Below are 24,406 nucleotides of genomic sequence, written 5' to 3' on the forward strand. Positions count from 1 at the left end.
CTAAGCTATCAGAGGCATATCAGAATGTCCTACTGTGCCGGTATCCCCAGCCTGCAGGGACATCAGAGGCACGGTGACCCACCTAAGCTATCAGAGGCATATCAGAATGTCGTATTGTGCCAGTTTCCCGAGCCTGCAGGGACATCAGAGGCACGGTGACCCACCTAAGCTATCGGAGGCATATCAGAATGTCGTACTGTGCCTGCATTCGGAGCCTGCAGGGACCTCAGAGGTACGGCGACCCACCTAAGCTATCAGAGGCATATCAGAATGTAGTACTGTGCCAGCATCCCCAGCCTGCAGGGTCATCAGAGGCACAGTGACCCACCTAAGCTATCAGGGGCATATCAGAATGTCGTACTGTGCCCACATTCGGAGCCTGTAGGGACATCAGAGGCACAGAATTTCATACTGTGCCAGCATCCCCAGCCTGCAGGGACATCAGAGGCACGGTGACCCACCTAAGCTATCAGAGGCATATCAGAATGTCGTACTGTGCCAGCATCCCCAGCCTGCAGGGACATCAGAGGCACGGTGACCCACCTAAGCTATCAGAGGCATATCAGAATGTCCTACTGTGCCAGTATCCCCAGCCTGCAGGGACATCAGAGGCACAGTGACCCACCTAAGCTATCGGAGGCATATCAGAATGTCGTACTGTGCCTGCATTCGGAGCCTGCAGGGACATCAGAGGCACCGCGACCCATCTAAGCTATCAAAGGCATATCAGAATGTCATACTGTGCCAGCATTCGGAGCCTGCAGGGACATCAGAGGCACCGCGACCCACCTAAGCTATCAAAGGCATATCAGAATGTCGTACTGTGCCTGCATTCAGAGCCTGCAGGGACATCAGAGGCACATCAGAATGTAGTACTGTGCCAGCATCCCCAGCCTGCAGGGACCTCAGAGGCACGGCGACCCACCTAAGCTATCAGAGGCATATCAGAATGTAGTACTATGCCAGCATCCCCAGCCTGCAGGGACATCAAAGGCACGGTGACACACCTAAGCTATCAGAGGCATATCAGAATGTCGTACTGTGCGAGCATTCAGAGCCTGCGGGGGCATCAGAGGCATGGTGACACACCTAAGCTATCAGAGGCATATCAGAATGTAGGACTGTGCCAGCATCCCCAGCCTGCGGGGCCATCAGTGGCACAGTGACACACCTAGGCTATCAGAGGCATATCAGAATGTCATACTGTGCGAGCATTCAGAGCCTGCGGGAGCATCAGAGGCACAGTGACACACCTAAGCTATCAGAGGCATATCAGAATGTCGTACTGTGCCAGCATTCGGAGCCTGCGGGGGCATCAGAGGCACAGTGACACACCTAAGCTATCAGAGGCATGTCAGAATGTCGTACTGTGCCTGCATTCGGAGCCTGCAGGGACATCAGAGGCACGGTGACCCACCTAAGCTATCAGAGGCATGTCGAAATGTTGTACTGTGCCTGCATTGGGAGCCTGCGGGGGCATCAGAGGCACGGTGACCCACCTAAGCTATCAGAGGCACATCAGAATGTAGTACTGTGCCAGCATCCCCAGCCTGCAGGGACCTCAGAGGCACGGCGACCCAACTAAGCTATCAGAGGCATATCAGAATGTAGTACTGTGCCAGCATCCCCAGCCTGCAGGTTCATCAGAGGCACAGCGACCCACCTAAGCTATCAGAGGCATATCAGAATGTCGAACTGTGCCCACATTCGGAGCCTGTAGGGACATCAGAGGCACAGAATTTCATACTGTGCCAGCATCCCCAGCCTGCAGGGACATCAGAGGCACGGTGACCGACCTAAGCTATCAGAGGCATATCAGAATGTCGTACTGTGCCAGCAACCCCAGCCTGCAGGGACATCAGAGGCACGGTGACCCACCTAAGCTATCAGAGGCATATCAGAATGTCCTACTGTGCAGGTATCCCCAGCCTGCAGGGACAACAGAGGCACAGTGACCAACCTAAGCTATCGGAGGCATATCAGAATGTCGTACTGTGCCTGCATTCGGAGCCTGCAGGGACATCAGAGGCACCGCGACCAACCTAAGCTATCAAAGGCATATCAGAATGTCATACTGTGCCAGCATTCGGAGCCTGCAGGAACATCAGAGGCACATCAGAATGTAGTACTGTGCCAGCATCCCCAGCCTGCAGGGACCTCAGAGGCACGGCGACCCACCTAAGCTATCAGAGGCATATCAGAATGTAGTACTGTGCCAGCATCCCCAGCCTGCAGGGACATCAAAGGCACGGTGACACACCTAAGCTATCAGAGGCATATCAGAATGTCGTACTGTGCGAGCTTTCAGAGCCTGCGGGGGCATCAGAGGCATGGTGACACACCTAAGCTATCAGAGGCATATCAGAATGTCGTACTGTGCCAGCATCCCCAGCCTGCAGGGACATCAGAGGCACGGTGACCCACCTAAGCTATCAGAGGCATATCAGAATGTCCTACTGTGCCAGTATCCCCAGCCTGCAGGGAAATCAGAGGCACAGTGACCCACCTAAGCTATCAGAGGCATATCAGAATGTCGTACTGTGCCTGCATTCGGAGCCTGCAGGGACATCAGAGGCACCGCGACCCATCTAAGCTATCAAAGGCATATCAGAATGTCATACTGTGCCAGCATTCGGAGCCTGCAGGGACATCAGAGGCACCGCGACCCACCTAAGCTATCAAAGGCATATCAGAATGTCGTACTGTGCCTGCATTCGGAGCCTGCAGGGACATCAGAGGCACATCAGAATGTAGTACTGTGCCAGCATCCCCAGCCTGCAGGGACCTCAGAGGCACGGCGACCCACCTAAGCTATCAGAGGCATATCAGAATGTAGTACTATGCCAGCATCCCCAGCCTGCAGGGACATCAAAGGCACGGTGACACACCTAAGCTATCAGAGGCATATCAGAATGTCGTACTGTGCGAGCATTCAGAGCCTGCGGGGGCATCAGAGGCATGGTGACACACCTAAGCTATCAGAGGCATATCAGAATGTAGGACTGTGCCAGCATCCCCAGCCTGCGGGGCCATCAGTGGCACAGTGACACACCTAGGCTATCAGAGGCATATCAGAATGTCGTACTGTGCGAGCATTCAGAGCCTGCGGGAGCATCAGAGGCACGGTGACACACCTAAGCTATCAGAGGCATATCAGAATGTCGTACTGTGCCAGCATTCGGAGCCTGCGGGGGCATCAGAGGCACAGTGACACACCTAAGCTATCAGAGGCATGTCAGAATGTCGTACTGTGCCTGCATTCGGAGCCTGCAGGGACATCAGAGGCACGGTGACCCACCTAAGCTATCAGAGGCATGTCGAAATGTTGTACTGTGCCTGCATTGGGAGCCTGCGGGGGCATCAGAGGCACGGCGACCCACCTAAGCTATCAGAGGCACATCAGAATGTAGTACTGTGCCAGCATCCCCAGCCTGCAGGGACCTCAGAGGCACGGCGACCCACCTAAGCTATCAGAGGCATATCAGAATGTAGTACTGTGCCAGCATCCCCAGCCTGCAGGGTCATCAGAGGCACAGCAACCCACCTAAGCTATCAGAGGCATATCAGAATGTCGTACTGTGCCCACATTCGGAGCCTGTAGGGACATCAGAGGCACAGAATTTCATACTGTGCCAGCATCCCCAGCCTGCAGGGACATCAGAGGCACGGTGACCGACCTAAGCTATCAGAGACATATCAGAATGTCGTACTGTGCCAGCATCCCCAGCCTGCAGGGACATCAGAGGCACGGTGAGCCACCTAAGCTATCAGAGGCATATCCGAATGTCCTACTGTGCAGGTATCCCCAGCCTGCAGGGATAACAGAGGCACAGTGACCAACCTAAGCTATCGGAGGCATATCAGAATGTCGTACTGTGCCTGCATTCGGAGCCTGCAGGGACATCAGAGGCACCGCGACCCACCTAAGCTATCAAAGGCATATCAGAATGTCATACTGTGCCAGCATTCGGAGCCTGCAGGGACATCAGTGGCACATCAGAATGTAGTACTGTGCCAGCATCCCCAGCCTGCAGGGACCTCAGAGGCACGGCGACCCACCTAAGCTATCAGAGGCATATCAGAATGTAGTACTGTGCCAGCATCCCCAGCCTGCAGGGACATCAAAGGCACGGTGACACACCTAAGCTATCAGAGGCATATCAGAATGTCGTACTGTGCGAGCATTCAGAGCCTGCGGGGGCATCAGAGGCATGGTGACACACCTAAGCTATCAGAGGCATATCAGAATGTAGTACTGTGCCAGCATCCCCAGCCTGCGGGGCCATCAGTGGCACGGTGACACACCTAAGCTATCAGAGGCATATCAGAATGTCGTACTGTGCGAGCATTCAGAGCCTGCGGGGGCATCAGAGGCACGGTGACACACCTAAGCTATCAGAGGCATATCAGAATGTAGTACTATGCCAGCATCCCCAGCCTGCAGGGACATCAAAGGCACGGTGACACACCTAAGCTATCAGAGGCATATCAGAATGTCGTACTGTGCGAGCATTCAGAGCCTGCGGGGGCATCAGAGGCATGGTGACACACCTAAGCTATCAGAGGCATATCAGAATGTAGGACTGTGCCAGCATCCCCAGCCTGCGGGGCCATCAGTGGCACAGTGACACACCTAGGCTATCAGAGGCATATCAGAATGTCGTACTGTGCGAGCATTCAGAGCCTGCGGGAGCATCAGAGGCACGGTGACACACCTAAGCTATCAGAGGCATATCAGAATGTCGTACTGTGCCAGCATTCGGAGCCTGCGGGGGCATCAGAGGCACAGTGACACACCTAAGCTATCAGAGGCATGTCAGAATGTCGTACTGTGCCTGCATTCGGAGCCTGCAGGGACATCAGAGGCACGGTGACCCACCTAAGCTATCAGAGGCATGTCGAAATGTTGTACTGTGCCTGCATTGGGAGCCTGCGGGGGCATCAGAGGCACGGCGACCCACCTAAGCTATCAGAGGCATATCAGAATGTCGTACTGTGCCTGCATTCGGAGCCTGCGGGGCCATCAGTGGCACAGTGACACACCTAGGCTATCAGAGGCATATCAGAATGTCGTACTGTGCGAGCATTCAGAGCCTGCGGGAGCATCAGAGGCACGGTGACACACCTAAGCTATCAGAGGCATATCAGAATGTCGTACTGTGCCAGCATTCGGAGCCTGCGGGGGCATCAGAGGCACAGTGACACACCTAAGCTATCAGAGGCATGTCAGAATGTCGTACTGTGCCTGCATTCGGAGCCTGCAGGGACATCAGAGGCACGGTGACCCACCTAAGCTATCAGAGGCATGTCGAAATGTTGTACTGTGCCTGCATTGGGAGCCTGCGGGGGCATCAGAGGCACGGCGACCCACCTAAGCTATCAGAGGCACATCAGAATGTAGTACTGTGCCAGCATCCCCAGCCTGCAGGGACCTCAGAGGCACGGCGACCCACCTAAGCTATCAGAGGCATATCAGAATGTAGTACTGTGCCAGCATCCCCAGCCTGCAGGGTCATCAGAGGCACAGCAACCCACCTAAGCTATCAGAGGCATATCAGAATGTCGTACTGTGCCCACATTCGGAGCCTGTAGGGACATCAGAGGCACAGAATTTCATACTGTGCCAGCATCCCCAGCCTGCAGGGACATCAGAGGCACGGTGACCGACCTAAGCTATCAGAGACATATCAGAATGTCGTACTGTGCCAGCATCCCCAGCCTGCAGGGACATCAGAGGCACGGTGAGCCACCTAAGCTATCAGAGGCATATCAGAATGTCCTACTGTGCAGGTATCCCCAGCCTGCAGGGATAACAGAGGCACAGTGACCAACCTAAGCTATCGGAGGCATATCAGAATGTCGTACTGTGCCTGCATTCGGAGCCTGCAGGGACATCAGAGGCACCGCGACCCACCTAAGCTATCAGAGGCATATCAGAATGTAGTACTGTGCCAGCATCCCCAGCCTGCAGGGACATCAAAGGCACGGTGACACACCTAAGCTATCAGAGGCATATCAGAATGTCGTACTGTGCGAGCATTCAGAGCCTGCGGGGGCATCAGAGGCATGGTGACACACCTAAGCTATCAGAGGCATATCAGAATGTAGTACTGTGCCAGCATCCCCAGCCTGCGGGGCCATCAGTGGCACGGTGACACACCTAAGCTATCAGAGGCATATCAGAATGTCGTACTGTGCGAGCATTCAGAGCCTGCGGGGGCATCAGAGGCACGGTGACACACCTAAGCTATCAGAGGCATATCAGAATGTAGTACTATGCCAGCATCCCCAGCCTGCAGGGACATCAAAGGCACGGTGACACACCTAAGCTATCAGAGGCATATCAGAATGTCGTACTGTGCGAGCATTCAGAGCCTGCGGGGGCATCAGAGGCATGGTGACACACCTAAGCTATCAGAGGCATATCAGAATGTAGGACTGTGCCAGCATCCCCAGCCTGCGGGGCCATCAGTGGCACAGTGACACACCTAGGCTATCAGAGGCATATCAGAATGTCGTACTGTGCGAGCATTCAGAGCCTGCGGGAGCATCAGAGGCACGGTGACACACCTAAGCTATCAGAGGCATATCAGAATGTCGCACTGTGCCAGCATTCGGAGCCTGCGGGGGCATCAGAGGCACAGTGACACACCTAAGCTATCAGAGGCATGTCAGAATGTCGTACTGTGCCTGCATTCGGAGCCTGCAGGGACATCAGAGGCACGGTGACCCACCTAAGCTATCAGAGGCATGTCGAAATGTTGTACTGTGCCTGCATTGGGAGCCTGCGGGGGCATCAGAGGCACGGCGACCCACCTAAGCTATCAGAGGCATATCAGAATGTCGTACTGTGCCTGCATTCGGAGCCTGCAGGGACATCAGAGGCACCGCGACCCACCTAAGCTATCAAAGGCATATCAGAATGTCATACTGTGCCAGCATTCGGAGCCTGCAGGGAAATCAGAGGCACATCAGAATGTAGTACTGTGCCAGCATCCCCAGCCTGCAGGGACCTCAGAGGCACGGCGACCCACCTAAGCTATCAGAGGCATATCAGAATGTAGTACTGTGCCAGCATCCCCAGCCTGCAGGGACATCAAAGGCACGGTGACACACCTAAGCTATCAGAGGCATATCAGAATGTCGTACTGTGCGAGCTTTCAGAGCCTGCGGGGGCATCAGAGGCATGGTGACACACCTAAGCTATCAGAGGCATATCAGAATGTCGTACTGTGCCAGCATCCCCAGCCTGCAGGGACATCAGAGGCACGGTGACCCACCTAAGCTATCAGAGGCATATCAGAATGTCCTACTGTGCCAGTATCCCCAGCCTGCAGGGACATCAGAGGCACAGTGACCCACCTAAGCTATCAGAGGCATATCAGAATGTCGTACTGTGCCTGCATTCGGAGCCTGCAGGGACATCAGAGGCACCGCGACCCATCTAAGCTATCAAAGGCATATCAGAATGTCATACTGTGCCAGCATTCGGAGCCTGCAGGGACATCAGAGGCACCGCGACCCACCTAAGCTATCAAAGGCATATCAGAATGTCGTACTGTGCCTGCATTCGGAGCCTGCAGGGACATCAGAGGCACATCAGAATGTAGTACTGTGCCAGCATCCCCAGCCTGCAGGGACCTCAGAGGCACGGCGACCCACCTAAGCTATCAGAGGCATATCAGAATGTAGTACTATGCCAGCATCCCCAGCCTGCAGGGACATCAAAGGCACGGTGACACACCTAAGCTATCAGAGGCATATCAGAATGTCGTACTGTGCGAGCATTCAGAGCCTGCGGGGGCATCAGAGGCATGGTGACACACCTAAGCTATCAGAGGCATATCAGAATGTAGGACTGTGCCAGCATCCCCAGCCTGCGGGGCCATCAGTGGCACAGTGACACACCTAGGCTATCAGAGGCATATCAGAATGTCGTACTGTGCGAGCATTCAGAGCCTGCGGGAGCATCAGAGGCACGGTGACACACCTAAGCTATCAGAGGCATATCAGAATGTCGTACTGTGCCAGCATTCGGAGCCTGCGGGGGCATCAGAGGCACAGTGACACACCTAAGCTATCAGAGGCATGTCAGAATGTCGTACTGTGCCTGCATTCGGAGCCTGCAGGGACATCAGAGGCACGGTGACCCACCTAAGCTATCAGAGGCATGTCGAAATGTTGTACTGTGCCTGCATTGGGAGCCTGCGGGGGCATCAGAGGCACGGCGACCCACCTAAGCTATCAGAGGCACATCAGAATGTAGTACTGTGCCAGCATCCCCAGCCTGCAGGGACCTCAGAGGCACGGCGACCCACCTAAGCTATCAGAGGCATATCAGAATGTAGTACTGTGCCAGCATCCCCAGCCTGCAGGGTCATCAGAGGCACAGCGACCCACCTAAGCTATCAGAGGCATATCAGAATGTCGTACTGTGCCCACATTCGGAGCCTGTAGGGACATCAGAGGCACAGAATTTCATACTGTGCCAGCATCCCCAGCCTGCAGGGACATCAGAGGCACGGTGACCGACCTAAGCTATCAGAGGCATATCAGAATGTCGTACTGTGCCAGCATCCCCAGCCTGCAGGGACATCAGAGGCACGGTGACCCACCTAAGCTATCAGAGGCATATCAGAATGTCCTACTGTGCAGGTATCCCCAGCCTGCAGGGATAACAGAAGCACAGTGACCAACCTAAGCTATCGGAGGCATATCAGAATGTCGTACTGTGCCTGCATTCGGAGCCTGCAGGGACATCAGAGGCACCGCGACCCACCTAAGCTATCAAAGGCATATCAGAATGTCATACTGTTGCAGCATTCGGAGCCTGCAGGGACATCAGAGGCACATCAGAATGTAGTACTGTGCCAGCATCCCCAGCCTGCAGGGACCTCAGAGGCACGGCGACCCACCTAAGCTATCAGAGGCATATCAGAATGTAGTACTGTGCCAGCATCCCCAGCCTGCAGGGACATCAAAGGCACGGTGACACACCTAAGCTATCAGAGGCATATCAGAATGTCGTACTGTGTGAGCATTCAGAGCCTGCGGGGGCATCAGAGGCATGGTGACACACCTAAGCTATCAGAGGCATATCAGAATGTAGTACTGTGCCAGCATCCCCAGCCTGCGGGGCCATCAGTGGCACGGTGACACACCTAAGCTATCAGAGGCATATCAAAATGTCGTACTGTGCGAGCATTCAGAGCCTGCGGGGGCATCAGAGGCACGGTGACACACCTAAGCTATCAGAGGCATATCAGAATGTAGTACTATGCCAGCATCCCCAGCCTGCAGGGACATCAAAGGCACGGTGACACACCTAAGCTATCAGAGGCATATCAGAATGTCGTACTGTGCGAGCATTCAGAGCCTGCGGGGGCATCAGAGGCATGGTCACACACCTAAGCTATCAGAGGCATATCAGAATGTAGGACTGTGCCAGCATCCCCAGCCTGCGGGGCCATCAGTGGCACAGTGACACACCTAGGCTATCAGAGGCATATCAGAATGTCGTACTGTGCGAGCATTCAGAGCCTGCGGGAGCATCAGAGGCACGGTGACACACCTAAGCTATCAGAGGCATATCAGAATGTCGTACTGTGCCAGCATTCGGAGCCTGCGGGGGCATCAGAGGCACAGTGACACACCTAAGCTATCAGAGGCATGTCAGAATGTCGTACTGTGCCTGCATTCGGAGCCTGCAGGGACATCAGAGGCACGGTGACCCACCTAAGCTATCAGAGGCATGTCGAAATGTTGTACTGTGCCTGCATTGGGAGCCTGCGGGGGCATCAGAGGCACGGCGACCCACCTAAGCTATCAGAGGCACATCAGAATGTAGTACTGTGCCAGCATCCCCAGCCTGCAGGGACCTCAGAGGCACGGCGACCCACCTAAGCTATCAGAGGCATATCAGAATGTAGTACTGTGCCAGCATCCCCAGCCTGCAGGGTCATCAGAGGCACAGCGACCCACCTAAGCTATCAGAGGCATATCAGAATGTCGTACTGTGCCCACATTCGGAGCCTGTAGGGACATCAGAGGCACAGAATTTCATACTGTGCCAGCATCCCCAGCCTGCAGGGACATCAGAGGCACGGTGACCGACCTAAGCTATCAGAGGCATATCAGAATGTCGTACTGTGCCAGCATCCCCAGCCTGCAGGGACATCAGAGGCACGGTGACCCACCTAAACTATCAGAGGCATATCAGAATGTCCTACTGTGCAGGTATCCCCAGCCTGCAGGGATAACAGAAGCACAGTGACCAACCTAAGCTATCGGAGGCATATCAGAATGTCGTACTGTGCCTGCATTCGGAGCCTGCAGGGACATCAGAGGCACCGCGACCCACCTAAGCTATCAAAGGCATATCAGAATGTCATACTGTGCTAGCATTCGAAGCCTGCAGGGACATCAGAGGCACATCAGAATGTAGTACTGTGCCAGCATCCCCAGCCTGCAGGGACCTCAGAGGCACGGCGACCCACCTAAGCTATCAGAGGCATATCAGAATGTAGTACTGTGCCAGCATCCCCAGCCTGCAGGGACATCAAAGGCACGGTGACACACCTAAGCTATCAAAGGCATATCAGAATGTCGTACTGTGCGAGCATTCAGAGCCTGCGGGGGCATCAGAGGCATGGTGACACACCTAAGCTATCAGAGGCATATCAGAATGTAGTACTGTGCCAGCATCCCCAGCCTGCGGGGCCATCAGTGGCACGGTGACACACCTAAGCTATCAGAGGCATATCAGAATGTCGTACTGTGCGAGCATTCAGAGCCTGCGGGGGCATCAGAGGCACGGTGACACACCTAAGCTATCAGAGGCATATCAGAATGTAGTACTATGCCAGCATCCCCAGCCTGCAGGGACATCAAAGGCACGGTGACACACCTAAGCTATCAGAGGCATATCAGAATGTCGTACTGTGCGAGCATTCAGAGCCTGCGGGGGCATCAGAAGCATGGTCACACACCTAAGCTATCAGAGGCATATCAGAATGTAGGACTGTGCCAGCATCCCCAGCCTGCGGGGCCATCAGTGGCACAGTGACACACCTAGGCTATCAGAGGCATATCAGAATGTCGTACTGTGCGAGCATTCAGAGCCTGCGGGAGCATCAGAGGCACGGTGACACACCTAAGCTATCAGAGGCATATCAGAATGTCGTACTGTGCCAGCATTCGGAGCCTGCGGGGGCATCAGAGGCACAGTGACACACCTAAGCTATCAGAGGCATGTCAGAATGTCGTACTGTGCCTGCATTCGGAGCCTGCAGGGACATCAGAGGCACGGTGACCCACCTAAGCTATCAGAGGCATGTCGAAATGTTGTACTGTGCCTGCATTGGGAGCCTGCGGGGGCATCAGAGGCACGGCGACCCACCTAAGCTATCAGAGGCACATCAGAATGTAGTACTGTGCCAGCATCCCCAGCCTGCAGGGACCTCAGAGGCACGGCGACCCACCTAAGCTATCAGAGGCATATCAGAATGTAGTACTGTGCCAGCATCCCCAGCCTGCAGGGTCATCAGAGGCACAGCGACCCACCTAAGCTATCAGAGGCATATCAGAATGTCGTACTGTGCCCACATTCGGAGCCTGTAGGGACATCAGAGGCACAGAATTTCATACTGTGCCAGCATCCCCAGCCTGCAGGGACATCAGAGGCACGGTGACCGACCTAAGCTATCAGAGGCATATCAGAATGTCGTACTGTGCCAGCATCCCCAGCCTGCAGGGACATCAGAGGCACGGTGACCCACCTAAGCTATCAGAGGCATATCAGAATGTCCTACTGTGCAGGTATCCCCAGCCTGCAGGGATAACAGAGGCACAGTGACCAACCTAAGCTATCGGAGGCATATCAGAATGTCGTACTGTGCCTGCATTCGGAGCCTGCAGGGACATCAGAGGCACCGCGACCCACCTAAGCTATCAAAGGCATATCAGAATGTCATACTGTGCCAGCATTCGGAGCCTGCAGGGACATCAGAGGCACATCAGAATGTAGTACTGTGCCAGCATCCCCAGCCTGCAGGGACCTCAGAGGCACGGCGACCCACCTAAGCTATCAGAGGCATATCAGAATGTAGTACTGTGCCAGCATCCCCAGCCTGCAGGGACATCAAAGGCACAGTGACACACCTAAGCTATCAGAGGCATATCAGAATGTCGTACTGTGCGAGCATTCAGAGCCTGCGGGGGCATCAGAGGCATGGTGACACACCTAAGCTATCAGAGGCATATCAGAATGTACTACTGTGCCAGCATCCCCAGCCTGCGGGGCCATCAGTGGCACGGTGACACACCTAAGCTATCAGAGGCATATCAGAATGTCGTACTGTGCGAGCATTCAGAGCCTGCGGGGGCATCAGAGGCACGGTGACACACCTAAGCTATCAGAGGCATATCAGAATGTCGTACTGTGCCAGCATTCGGAGCCTGCGGGGGCATCAGAGGCACGGTGATACACCTAAGCTATCAGGGGCATATCAGAATGTCGTACTGTGCCAGCATTCGGAGCCTGCGGGGGCATCAGAGGCACAGTGACACACCTAAGCTATCAGAGGCATGTCAGAATGTCGTACTGTGCCTGCATTCGGAGCCTGCAGGGACATCAGAGGCACGGTGACCCACCTAAGCTATCAGAGGCATGTCGAAATGTTGTACTGTGCCTGCATTGGGAGCCTGCGGGGGCATCAGAGGCACAGCGACCCACCTAAGCTATCAGAGGCATATCAGGATGTCGTACTGTGCCAGCATCCCCAGCCTGCAGGGACATCAGAGGCACGGTGACCCACTTAAGCTATCAGAGGTATCAGAATGTCGTACTTTGTGCCTGCATTCGGAGCATGCGGGGGCATCAGAGGCATGGTGACCCACCTAAGCTATCAGAGGCATATCAGAATGTTGTACTGTACCTGCATTGGGAGCCTGTGGGGGCATCAAAGGTAAGGTGACACACCTAAGCTATCAGAGGCATCTCAGAATGTCATACTGTGCCAGCATCCCCAGCCTGCAGGGTCATCAGAGGCACAGCGACCCACCTAAGCTATCAGAGGCATATCAGAATGTCGTACTGTGCCCACATTCGGAGCCTGTAGGGACATCCGAGGCACAGCATGTCATACTGTGCCAGCATCCCCAGCCTGCAGGGACCTCAGAGGCACGGCGACCCACCTAAGCTATCAGAGGCATATCAGAATGTAGTACTGTGCCAGCATCCCCAGCCTGCAGGGACATCAAAGGCACGGTGACACACCTAAGCTATCAGAGGCATATCAGAATGTCGTACTGTGCGAGCTTTCAGAGCCTGCGGGGGCATCAGAGGCATGGTGACACACCTAAGCTATCAGAGGCATATCAGAATGTCGTACTGTGCCAGCATCCCCAGCCTGCAGGGACATCAGAGGCACAGTGACCCACCTAAGCTATCAGAGGCATATCAGAATGTCGTACTGTGCCTGCATTCGGAGCCTGAAGGGACATCAGAGGCACCGCGACCCATCTAAGCTATCAAAGGCATATCAGAATGTCATACTGTGCCAGCATTCGGAGCCTGCAGGGACATCAGAGGCACCGCGACCCACCTAAGCTATCAAAGGCATATCAGAATGTCATACTGTGCCTGCATTCGGAGCCTGCAGGGACATCAGAGGCACATCAGAATGTAGTACTGTGCCAGCATCCCCAGCCTGCAGGGACCTCAGAGGCACGGCGACCCACCTAAGCTATCAGAGGCATATCAGAATGTAGTACTATGCCAGCATCCCCAGCCTGCAGGGACATCAAAGGCACGGTGACACACCTAAGCTATCAGAGGCATATCAGAATGTCGTACTGTGCGAGCATTCAGAGCCTGCGGGGGCATCAGAGGCATGGTGACACACCTAAGCTATCAGAGGCATATCAGAATGTAGGACTGTGCCAGCATCCCCAGCCTGCGGGGCCATCAGTGGCACAGTGACACACCTAGGCTATCAGAGGCATATCAGAATGTCGTACTGTGCGAGCATTCAGAGCCTGCGGGAGCTTCAGAGGCACGGTGACACACCTAAGCTATCAGAGGCATATCAGAATGTCGTACTGTGCCAGCATTCGGAGCCTGCGGGGGCATCAGAGGCACAGTGACACACCTAAGCTATCAGAGGCATGTCAGAATGTCGTACTGTGCCTGCATTCGGAGCCTGCAGGGACATCAGAGGCACGGTGACCCACCTAAGCTATCAGAGGCATGTCGAAATGTTGTACTGTGTCTGCATTGGGAGCCTGCGGGGGCATCAGAGGCACGGCGACCCACCTAAGCTATCAGAGGCACATCAGAATGTAGTACTGTGCCAGCATCCCCAGCCTGCAGGGACCTCAGAGGCAAGGCGACCCACCTAAGCTATCAGAGGCATATCAGAATGTAGTACTGTGCCAGCATCCCCAGCCTGCAGGGTCATCAGAGGCACAGTGACCCACCTAAGCTATCAGAGGCATATCAGAATGTCGTACTGTGCCCACATTCGGAGCCTGTAGGGACATCAGAGGCACAGAATTTCATACTGTGCCAGCATCCCCAGCCTGCAGGGACATCAGAGGCACGGTGACCGACCTAAGCTATCAGAGGCATATCAGAATGTCGTACTGTGCCAGCATCCCCAGCCTGCAGGGACATCAGAGGCACGGTGACCCACCTAAGCTATCAGAGGCATATCAGAATGTCCTACTGTGCAGGTATCCCCAGCCTGCAGGGATAACAGAGGCACAGTGACCAACCTAAGCTATCGGAGGCATATCAGAATGTTGTACTGTGCCTGCATTCGGAGCCTGCAGGGACATCAGAGGCACCGCGACCCACCTAAGCTATCAAAGGCATATCAGAATGTCATACTGTGCCAGCATTCGGAGCCTGCAGGGACATCAGAGGCACATCAGAATGTAGTACTGTGCCAGCATCCCCAGCCTGCAGGGACCTCAGAGGCACGGCGACCCACCTAAGCTATCAGAGGCATATCAGAATGTAGTACTGTGCCAGCATCCCCAGCCTGCAGGGACATCAAAGGCACGGTGACACACCTAAGCTATCAGAGGCATATCAGAATGTCGTACTGTGCGAGCATTCAGAGCCTGCGGGGGCATCAGAGGCATGGTGACACACCTAAGCTATCAGAGGCATATCAGAATGTAGTACTGTGCCAGCATCCCCAGCCTGCGGGGCCATCAGTGGCACGGTGACACACCTAAGCTATCAGAGGCATATCAGAATGTCGTACTGTGCGAGCATTCAGAGCCTGCGGGGGCATCAGAGGCACGGTGACACACCTAAGCTATCAGAGGCATATCAGAATGTAGTACTATGCCAGCATCCCCAGCCTGCAGGGACATCAAAGGCACGGTGACACACCTAAGCTATCAGAGGCATATCAGAATGTCGTACTGTGCGAGCATTCAGAGCCTGCGGGGGCATCAGAGGCATGGTGACACACCTAAGCTATCAGAGGCATATCAGAATGTAGGACTGTGCCAGCATCCCCAGCCTGCGGGGCCATCAGTGGCACAGTGACACACCTAGGCTATCAGAGGCATATCAGAATGTCGTACTGTGCGAGCATTCAGAGCCTGCGGGAGCATCAGAGGCACGGTGACACACCTAAGCTATCAGAGGCATATCAGAATGTCGTACTGTGCCAGCATTCGGAGCCTGCGGGGGCATCAGAGGCACAGTGACACACCTAAGCTATCAGAGGCATGTCAGAATGTCGTACTGTGCCTGCATTCGGAGCCTGCAGGGACATCAGAGGCACGGTGACCCACCTAAGCTATCAGAGGCATGTCGAAATGTTGTACTGTGCCTGCATTGGGAGCCTGCGGGGGCATCAGAGGCACGGCGACCCACCTAAGCTATCAGAGGCATATCAGAATGTCGTACTGTGCCTGCATTCGGAGCCTGCAGGGACATCAGAGGCACCGCGACCCACCTAAGCTATCAAAGGCATATCAGAATGTCATACTGTGCCAGCATTCGGAGCCTGCAGGGACATCAGAGGCACATCAGAATGTAGTACTGTGCCAGCATCCCCAGCCTGCAGGGACCTCAGAGGCACAGCGACCCACCTAAGCTATCAGAGGCATATCAGAATGTAGTACTGTGCCAGCATCCCCAGCCTGCAGGGACATCAAAGGCACGGTGACACACCTAAGCTATCAGAGGCATATCAGAATGTCGTACTGTGCGAGCTTTCAGAGCCTGCGGGGGCATCAGAGGCATGGTGACACACCTAAGCTATCAGAGGCATATCAGAATGTCGTACTGTGCCAGCATCCCCAGCCTGCAGGGACATCAGAGGCACGGTGACCCACCTAAGCTATCAGAGGCATATCAGAATGTCCTACTGTGCCAGTATCCCCAGCCTGCAGGGACATCAGAGGCACAGTGACCCACCTAAGCTATCAGAGGCATATCAGAATGTCGTACTGTGCCTGCATTTGGAGCCTGCAGGGACATCAGAGGCACCGCGACCCATCTAAGCTATCAAAGGCATATCAGAATGTCATACTGTGCGAGCATTCAGAGCCTGCGGGGGCATCAGAGGCATGGTGACACACCTAAGCTATCAGAGGCATATCAGAATGTAGGACTGTGCCAGCATCCCCAGCCTGTGGGGCCATCAGTGGCACAGTGACACACCTAGGCTATCAGAGGCATATCAGAATGTCGTACTGTGCGAGCATTCAGAGCCTGCGGGAGCATCAGAGGCACGGTGACACACCTAAGCTATCAGAGGCATATCAGAATGTCGTACTGTGCCAGCATTCGAAGCCTGCGGGGGCATCAGAGGCACAGTGACACACCTAAGCTATCAGAGGCATGTCAGAATGTCGTACTGTGCCTGCATTCGGAGCCTGCAGGGACATCAGAGGCACGGTGACCCACCTAAGCTATCAGAGGCATGTCGAAATGTTGTACTGTGCCTGCATTGGGAGCCTGCGGGGGCATCAGAGGCACGGCGACCCACCTAAGCTATCAGAGGCACATCAGAATGTAGTACTGTGCCAGCATCCCCAGCCTGCAGGGACCTCAGAGGCACGGCGACCCACCTAAGCTATCAGAGGCATATCAGAATGTAGTACTGTGCCAGCATCCCCAGCCTGCAGGGTCATCAGAGGCACAGCGACCCACCTAAGCTATCAGAGGCATATCAGAATGTCGTGCTGTGCCCACATTCGGAGCCTGTAGGGACATCAGAGGCACATAATTTCATACTGTGCCAGCATCCCCAGCCTGCAGGGACATCAGAGGCACGGTGACCGACCTAAGCTATCAGAGGCATATCAGAATGTCGTACTGTGCCAGCATCCCCAGCCTGCAGGGACATCAGAGGCACGGTGACCCACCTAAGCTATCAGAGGCATATCAGAATGTCCTACTGTGCAGGTATCCCCAGCCTGCAGGGATAACAGAAGCACAGTGACCAACCTAAGCTATCGGAGGCATATCAGAATGTCGTACTGTGCCTGCATTCGGAGCCTGCAGGGACATCAGAGGCACCGCGACCCACCTAAGATATCAAAGGCATATCAGAATGTCATACTGTGCCAGCATTCGGAGCCTGCAGGGACATCAGAGGCACATCAGAATGTAGTACTGTGCCAGCATCCCCAGCCTGCAGGGACCTCAGAGGCACGGCGACCCACCTAAGCTATCAGAGGCATATCAGAATGTAGTACTGTGCCAGCATCCCCAGCCTGCAGGGACATCAAAGGCACGGTGACACACCTAAGCTATCAGAGGCATATCAGAATGTCGTACTGTGCGAGCATTCAGAGCCTGCGGGGGCATCAGAGGCATGGTGACACACCTAAGCTATCAGAGGCATATCAGAATGTAGTACTGTGCCAGCATCCCCAGCCTGCGGGGCCATCAGTGGCACGGTGACACACCTAAGCTATCAGAGGCATATCAGAATGTCGTACTGTGCGAGCATTCAGAGCCTGCGGGGGCATCAGAGGCACGGTGACACACCTAAGCTATCAGAGGCATATCAGAATGTAGTACTATGCCAGCATCCCCAGCCTGCAGGGACATCAAAGGCACGGTGACACACCTAAGCTATCAGAGGCATATCAGAATGTCGTACTGTGCGAGCATTCAGAGCCTGCGGGGGCATCAGAGGCATGGTGACACACCTAAGCTATCAGAGGCATATCAGAATGTAGGACTGTGCCAGCATCCCCAGCCTGCGGGGCCATCAGTGGCACAGTGACACACCTAGGCTATCAGAGGCATATCAGAATGTCGTACTGTGCGAGCATTCAGAGCCTGCGGGAGCATCAGAGGCACGGTGACACACCTAAGCTATCAGAGGCATATCAGAATGTCGTACTGTGCCAGCATTCGGAGCCTGCTGGGGCATCAGAGGCACAGTGACACACCTAAGCTATCAGAGGCATGTCAGAATGTCGTACTGTGCCTGCATTCGGAGCCTGCAGGGACATCAGAGGCACGGTGACCCACCTAAGCTATCAGAGGCATGTCGAAATGTTGTACTGTGCCTGCATTGGGAGCCTGCGGGGGCATCAGAGGCACGGCGACCCACCTAAGCTATCAGAGGCACATCAGAATGTAGTACTGTGCCAGCATCCCCAGCCTGCAGGGACCTCAGAGGCACGGCGACCCACCTAAGCTATCAGAGGCATATCAGAATGTAGTACTGTGCCAGCATCCCCAGCCTGCAGGGTCATCAGAGGCACAGCGACCCACCTAAGCTATCAGAGGCATATCAGAATGTCGTACTGTGCCCACATTCGGAGCCTGTAGGGACATCAGAGGCACAGAATTTCATACTGTGCCAGCATCCCCAGCCTGCAGGGACATCAGAGGCACGGTGACCGACCTAAGCTATCAGAGGCATATCAGAATGTCGTACTGTGCCAGCATCCCCAGCCTGCAGGGACATCAGAGGCACGGTGACCCACCTAAGCTATCAGAGGCATATCAGAATGTCCTACTGTGCAGGTATCCCCAGCCTGCAGGGATAACAGAGGCACAGTGACCAACCTAAGCTATCAGAGGCATATCAGAATGTCGTACTGTGCCTGCATTCGGAGCCTGCAGGGACATCAGAGGCACCGCGACCCACCTAAGCTATCAAAGGCATATCAGAATGTCATACTGTGCCAGCATTCGGAGCCTGCAGGGACATCAGAGGCACATCAGAATGTAGTACTGTGCCAGCATCCCCAGCCTGCAGGGACCTCAGAGGCACGGCGACCCACCTAAGCTATCAGAGGCATATCAGAATGTAGTACTGTGCCAGCATCCCCAGCCTGCAGGGACATCAAAGGCACGGTGACACACCTAAGCTATCAGAGGCATATCAGAATGTCGTACTGTGCGAGCATTCAGAGCCTGCGGGGGCATCAGAGGCATGGTGACACACCTAAGCTATCAGAGGCATATCAGAATGTAGTACTGTGCCAGCATCCCCAGCCTGCGGGGCCATTAGTGGCACGGTGACACACCTAAGCTATCAGAGGCATATCAGAATGTCGTACTGTGCCAGCATTCGGAGCCTGCGGGGGCATCAGAGGCACAGTGACACACCTAAGCTATCAGAGGCATGTCAGAATGTCGTACTGTGCCTGCATTCGGAGCCTGCAGGGACATCAGAGGCACGGTGACCCACCTAAGCTATCAGAGGCATGTCGAAATGTTGTACTGTGCCTGCATTGGGAGCCTGCGGGGGCATCAGAGGCACAGCGACCCACCTAAGCTATCAGAGGCATATCAGGATGTCGTACTGTGCCAGCATCCCCAGCCTGCAGGGACATCAGAGGCACGGTGACCCACTTAAGCTATCAGAGGTATCAGAATGTCGTACTTTGTGCCTGCATTCGGAGCCTGCGGGGGCATCAGAGGCATGGTGACCCACCTAAGCTATCAGAGGCATGTCGAAATGTTGTACTGTGCCTGCATTGGGAGCCTGCGGGGGCATCAGAGGCACGGCGACCCACCTAAGCTATCAGAGGCATATCAGAATGTCGTACTGTGCCTGCATTCGGAGCCTGCAGGGACATCAGAGGCACCGCGACCCACCTAAGCTATCAAAGGCATATCAGAATGTCATACTGTGCCAGCATTCGGAGCCTGCAGGGACATCAGAGGCACATCAGAATGTAGTACTGTGCCAGCATCCCCAGCCTGCAGGGACCTCAGAGGCACGGCGACCCACCTAAGCTATCAGAGGCATATCAGAATGTAGTACTGTGCCAGCATCCCCAGCCTGCAGGGACATCAAAGGCACGGTGACACACCTAAGCTATCAGAGGCATATCAGAATGTCGTACTGTGCGAGCTTTCAGAGCCTGCGGGGGCATCAGAGGCATGGTGACACACCTAAGCTATCAGAGGCATATCAGAATGTCGTACTGTGCCAGCATCCCCAGCCTGCAGGGACATCAGAGGCACGGTGACCCACCTAAGCTATCAGAGGCATATCAGAATGTCCTACTGTGCCAGTATCCCCAGCCTGCAGGGACATCAGAGGCACAGTGACCCACCTAAGCTATCAGAGGCATATCAGAATGTCGTACTGTGCCTGCATTCGGAGCCTGCAGGGACATCAGAGGCACCGCGACCCATCTAAGCTAGCAAAGGCATATCAGAATGTCATACTGTGCCAGCATTCGGAGCCTGCAGGGACATCAGAGGCACCGCGACCCACCTAAGCTATCAAAGGCATATCAGAATGTCGTACTGTGCCTGCATTCGGAGCCTGCAGGGACATCAGAGGCACATCAGAATGTAGTACTGTGCCAGCATCCCCAGCCTGCAGGGACCTCAGAGGCACGGCGACCCACCTAAGCTATCAGAGGCATATCAGAATGTAGTACTATGCCAGCATCCCCAGCCTGCAGGGACATCAAAGGCACGGTGACACACCTAAGCTATCAGAGGCATATCAGAATGTCGTACTGTGCGAGCATTCAGAGCCTGCGGGGGCATCAGAGGCATGGTGACACACCTAAGCTATCAGAGGCATATCAGAATGTAGGACTGTGCCAGCATCCCCAGCCTGCGGGGCCATCAGTGGCACAGTGACACACCTAGGCTATCAGAGGCATATCAGAATGTCGTACTGTGCGAGCATTCAGAGCCTGCGGGAGCATCAGAGGCACGGTGACACACCTAAGCTATCAGAGGCATATCAGAATGTCGTACTGTGCCAGCATTCGGAGCCTGCGGGGGCATCAGAGGCACAGTGACACACCTAAGCTATCAGAGGCATGTCAGAATGTCGTACTGTGCCTGCATTCGGAGCCTGCAGGGACATCAGAGGCACGGTGACCCACCTAAGCTATCAGAGGCATGTCGAAATGTTGTACTGTGCCTGCATTGGGAGCCTGCGGGGGCATCAGAGGCACGGCGACCCACCTAAGCTATCAGAGGCACATCAGAATGTAGTACTGTGCCAGCATCCCCAGCCTGCAGGGACCTCAGAGGCACGGCGACCCACCTAAGCTATCAGAGGCATATCAGAATGTAGTACTGTGCCAGCATCCCCAGCCTGCAGGGTCATCAGAGGCACAGCGACCCACCTAAGCTATCAGAGGCATATCAGAATGTCGTACTGTGCCCACATTCGGAGCCTGTAGGGACATCAGAGGCACAGAATTTCATACTGTGCCAGCATCCCCAGCCTGCAGGGACATCAGAGGCACGGTGACCGACCTAAGCTATCAGAGGCATATCAGAATGTCGTACTGTGCCAGCATCCCCAGCCTGCAGGGACATCAGAGGCACGGTGACCCACCTAAGCTATCAGAGGCATATCAGAATGTCCTACTGTGCAGGTATCCCCAGCCTGCAGGGATAACAGAAGCACAGTGACCAACCTAAGCTATCGGAGGCATATCAGAATGTCGTACTGTGCCTGCATTCGGAGCCTGCAGGGACATCAGAGGCACCGCGACCCACCTAAGCTATCAAAGGCATATCAGAATGTCATACTGTGCCAGCATTCGGAGCCTGCAGGGACATCAGAGGCACATCAGAATGTAGTACTGTGCCAGCATCCCCAGCCTGCAGGGACCTCAGAGGCACGGCGACCCACCTAAGCTATCAGAGGCATATCAGAATGTAGTACTGTGCCAGCATCCCCAGCCTGCAGGGACATCAAAGGCACGGTGACACACCTAAGCTATCAGAGGCATATCAGAATGTCGTACTGTGCGAGCATTCAGAGCCTGCGGGGGCATCAGAGGCATGGTGACACACCTAAGCTATCAGAGGCATATCAGAATGTAGTACTGTGCCAGCATCCCCAGCCTGCGGGGCCATCAGTGGCACGGTGACACACCTAAGCTATCAGAGGCATATCAGAATGTCGTACTGTGCGAGCATTCAGAGCCTGCGGGGGCATCAGAGGCACGGTGACACACCTAAGCTATCAGAGGCATATCAGAATGTAGTACTATGCCAGCATCCCCAGCCTGCAGGGACATCAAAGGCACGGTGACACACCTAAGCTATCAGAGGCATATCAGAATGTCGTACTGTGCGAGCATTCAGAGCCTGCGGGGGCATCAGAGGCATGGTGACACACCTAAGCTATCAGAGGCATATCAGAATGTAGGACTGTGCCAGCATCCCCAGCCTGCGGGGCCATCAGTGGCACAGTGACACACCTAGGCTATCAGAGGCATATCAGAATGTCGTACTGTGCGAGCATTCAGAGCCTGCGGGAGCATCAGAGGCACGGTGACACACCTAAGCTATCAGAGGCATATCAGAATGTCGTACTGTGCCAGCATTCGGAGCCTGCGGGGGCATCAGAGGCACAGTGACACACCTAAGCTATCAGAGGCATGTCAGAATGTCGTACTGTGCCTGCATTCGGAGCCTGCAGGGACATCAGAGGCACGGTGACCCACCTAAGCTATCAGAGGCATGTCGAAATGTTGTACTGTGCCTGCATTGGGAGCCTGCGGGGGCATCAGAGGCACGGCGACCCACCTAAGCTATCAAAGGCACATTAGAATGTAGTACTGTGCCAGCATCCCCAGCCTGCAGGGACCTCAGAGGCACGGCGACCCACCTAAGCTATCAGAGGCACATCAGAATGTAGTACTGTGCCAGCATCCCCAGCCTGCAGGGTCATCAGAGGCACAGCGACCCACCTAAGCTATCAGAGGCATATCAGAATGTCGTACTGTGCCCACATTCGGAGCCTGTAGGGACATCAGAGGCACAGAATTTCATACTGTGCCAGCATCCCCAGCCTGCAGGGACATCAGAGGCACGGTGACCGACCTAAGCTATCAGAGGCATATCAGAATGTCGTACTGTGCCAGCATCCCCAGCCTGCAGGGACATCAGAGGCACGGTGACCCACCTAAGCTATCAGAGGCATATCAGAATGTCCTACTGTGCAGGTATCCCCAGCCTGCAGGGATAACAGAGGCACAGTGACCAACCTAAGCTATCAGAGGCATATCAGAATGTCGTACTGTGCCTGCATTCGGAGCCTGCAGGGACATCAGAGGCACCGCGACCCACCTAAGCTATCAAAGGCATATCAGAATGTCATACTGTGCCAGCATTCGGAGCCTGCAGGGACATCAGAGGCACATCAGAATGTAGTACTGTGCCAGCATCCCCAGCCTGCAGGGACCTCAGAGGCACGGCGACCCACCTAAGCTATCAGAGGCATATCAGAATGTAGTACTGTGCCAGCATCCCCAGCCTGCAGGGACATCAAAGGCACGGTGACACACCTAAGCTATCAGAGGCATATCAGAATGTCGTACTGTGCGAGCATTCAGAGCCTGCGGGGGCATCAGAGGCATGGTGACACACCTAAGCTATCAGAGGCATATCAGAATGTAGTACTGTGCCAGCATCCCCAGCCTGCGGGGCCATTAGTGGCACGGTGACACACCTAAGCTATCAGAGGCATATCAGAATGTCGTACTGTGCCAGCATTCGGAGCCTGCGGGGGCATCAGAGGCACAGTGACACACCTAAGCTATCAGAGGCATGTCAGAATGTCGTACTGTGCCTGCATTCGGAGCCTGCAGGGACATCAGAGGCACGGTGACCCACCTAAGCTATCAGAGGCATGTCGAAATGTTGTACTGTGCCTGCATTGGGAGCCTGCGGGGGCATCAGAGGCACAGCGACCCACCTAAGCTATCAGAGGCATATCAGGATGTCGTACTGTGCCAGCATCCCCAGCCTGCAGGGACATCAGAGGCACGGTGACCCACTTAAGCTATCAGAGGTATCAGAATGTCGTACTTTGTGCCTGCATTCGGAGCCTGCGGGGGCATCAGAGGCATGGTGACCCACCTAAGCTATCAGAGGCATATCAGAATGTTGTACTGTACCTGCATTGGGAGCCTGTGG

The sequence above is a fragment of the Ambystoma mexicanum genome, chromosome 9 (genome assembly GCF_040938575.1).
Source record: "Ambystoma mexicanum isolate Mex_15411 chromosome 9, UKY_AmexF1_1, whole genome shotgun sequence".
Taxonomy (NCBI): domain Eukaryota; kingdom Metazoa; phylum Chordata; class Amphibia; order Caudata; family Ambystomatidae; genus Ambystoma; species Ambystoma mexicanum.